Source organism: Delphinus delphis, chromosome 2 (assembly GCF_949987515.2).
Source record: "Delphinus delphis chromosome 2, mDelDel1.2, whole genome shotgun sequence".
Lineage (NCBI taxonomy): Eukaryota > Metazoa > Chordata > Mammalia > Artiodactyla > Delphinidae > Delphinus > Delphinus delphis.
In genome coordinates this window covers 122,331,267-122,334,231 of record NC_082684.1, presented here as the reverse complement: position 1 = coordinate 122,334,231, position 2,965 = coordinate 122,331,267, and the positions used below count along the sequence as shown (strand labels likewise).

At 41.6% G+C, this 2,965-nt stretch overlaps 1 non-coding gene across 1 annotated transcript; it reads right to left on the bottom strand.

The window, feature by feature from the left end:
• Positions 1-300: 300 nt before the first annotated feature.
• On the bottom strand, positions 301-372 carry TRNAE-UUC (transfer RNA glutamic acid (anticodon UUC)). The gene has a single exon. It is a non-coding gene; the product is annotated as a tRNA-Glu (tRNA).
• Positions 373-2,965: the final 2,593 nt, after the last annotated feature.

Here is a 2,965-nt window from a genome sequence, read left to right as displayed (position 1 = left end):
TCATCATAACTGGGAAGAAAATAAAAGAGAATTCCTTTGTCTAATAGAGTTTTACTAATAAATATTATAATTTATTGTGATATTTTAAATGAATTATATCAAGGGCAAAAATAACAATACTGTTTACACAAGCTGGACGCAGTGGCTTTATGATTACAGGGTGGCAGCGTGGGTCTTTAAGCTCACAACCCCCCCTAATGAATTCCAGCTTTCAACAATTATATTTAGTCTTTTTACTAAGACGTGTCTAAATTCACTTAATGGTGAATTTCTTAACCTGGATTCTAAAAGAATCCTTGTTTCCCACACCGGGAGTCGAACCCGGGCCGCCTGGGTGAAAACCAGGAATCCTCACCGCTAGACCATGTGGGAACCGATAACTCAGTTTCGAAGTGCAAGTCAATTGAATCATTCCCGTCTGCTTCCGCTTTCGTTGCTCTGTCCCGCCTTCGCGTCAAAGCGGCCTTCTGCGCTTGCGCAGATCTTTGGCGCTCGGGACTAGTGGTCTGGTTTGGGCTGTGCTGCTTTTCTGCGCGCTGAGCCTGGAACCCGGCGCGGGGGTCTACGGCCTGCCGAGACCCCTCACACCCCGCCTCGGGGAGCCGATCCTGCACACTCAGTCCCCGGGAGGCCGCTCTCGACCCCCACCCACCCCGCCCGGGGAGCCTCCCCCGACCCTGCACACCCAGCCCGGGGAGCCTATGACCTAAATTTCTAAAAAGCTGTGTTAGAAGGCTCCGCAGTGAGATTTGAGAAAAGAATGGTTTGAGTAACGCACAAAGCAGGTTGTGAGCCTGGCTCCCAGGTCTCAGTTTCCCAGGTTTGACGCTGACGGTAACTTTTATTAGATCAGATTTTTACAATCATGATGTTTAAGGTCATAGGGTTTTTAAGTGGAATTTTGCACTTAGAAGGCAATGCATGAAGCTCAGAATAGCTCCTGGGGAACGTTTTGGGGCAAAAGACCTTTAGAGACTACCGTTTTTAAGATCTTGTTTAGGGATGGCCTTACATCAATAAAACTAAAACAAAACACCCCAACCATAAAGGAAGAATCCATACATTGCACTACTTTAACAACTCATACCTTGGGGGAATAAAAGTAAAACAACAAAACTACTGACTGGGAGATAAACATGTACACCCCACCTAAGAGATTGGTGTCCCATATAGAAGGAAACATATGATTTATAGGAAGACAAACACTGCAATATAAAAGTGAGAACTAGTGAAAAGGCCACTTGGAGAGGAACCCCAAGGCTAAAATGCATCTGAAAAAAATTTCAAACCTCACTGGCTCCAGGCTAGCATTAGGCCAAAAAGCAAGTGTGAAATGTCAAAAGCTGGCAAGTATGTGGGAAAAAGGAAGCTCTTGGAAACTCATAAAACTTGATCAGGGAGGCAAGTTGTCACGATTTCCTGAACCTGCTTATGACCAAGCAATTCTATTTTTTAATTTTTGTATAACCTGTATGTTCTGAAATTTCCTCTCAGTGAACACGAAGAAATGCTGCTATGAAAGTAATAGGCAGACCATAGGGAGGATAAAGGGCCAGCGTCACCCTAAGCAAAAGTCAGGGAAGGGTGGAGATTCTTAATCTCTAAGAATTTCAAATGTCTGTGTGATTAAAAAAAAAAAAATTCTTAATAATTGAAAATATTTGTGGGATGAAAAGGACCATACATAATGTCTACTGATGAGCCACAGACTGGAAGAAAATGTTTGATAGGAAAATGTGACTATCCTTACTATATACAAGGGAAAAAACTTTAGCAGCTTAGCTCCCTGGGAAAAAACCACAGGGAAAGGGGATTGAGAGAGGAGGAGTTCTGATTAGTCAATAAATTGGGGAATAGCTCAGTCTTGCTTGTAACCATGGCAATACAATTTAAAACAATGCTAATACATCCAGGGTTAGGGAGGAAGTGAGGACACAAACTCAATGGAAATGGCCATAGCCCTTCTCTGGGGCTGCAGCCCACGCTTCTCTTCCCCATGGCTCATCCACACCTGAATGGAGAGGTTTCCCAGGCCTTGCAGGAGGGGCCAGAGCCACAAGATGGCATGAGAGTGGCCCCTGGCTTTCACTGTGTGGCAGTCACTTGCCAACCACCAACACATACATTGCATTGTTACCTCTAGAAATTGTTTTATTGCACTGAGTCATGGTAATTTGGGGCTTGTTAGTACTACACTAAGTAATGCCTTAGGTTCCTAAAATAGGAGCAACAGTCATGGAAAAGAATTTTCTAGTAGGTGATTAAGCGACTTTTTTCATTTTGTTTTTGGTAAAAACAAGTACAGCAAGAAGGCTTGAATATTTTGCTTTATTTTACAGAGCAGTGTGTCAGGATTCATATCTTCTGTTTGGCACTATAAACTGAAGTAATTTTTGAAAAAATTAGTAGTTAATATCTCACATTTCTCTCTTTTATTGCATATTTGATGGATTTTTAATAATTTAGACTTAAGAAACTTTTAGATCTGAAATGTAGCCTTGGGGATATGCAAGGCCAGAACCTCAAAAATATCCAGGAGCTTAAAATAACTTGCCCCAAATCATCCAACTAATAGATTTAGTGAAGTTCTTTTGGAGATCATCATGGATTGACTCCATGATAAGGATAATATTAGAATATGCTGAAATGAGTGAAATCTAGAAAACAATTTCTCCGTAAAGAAATAGGAACTTACAGGGACAATATACATTCTGAATAAAAAGTTACTAAATTCCAATGTCTTTAAATGAGGTGGGAGGTGTAATATTAAGACAGGCTGGGACCTAGGACCTGGGACCTGGGACCTTTTGCTACAGTGCTTGTACCTGGACAAACGTCTCCTTGCACAACAGAATACAAAGAAACTATGAGGGACTAAAAATAATTGCATGAATGTGCACTTGGGAAAAATTATGAACAATAAGATACAAAAAGACCAGAAACCCAATTGCCACTTCTGAGTTAT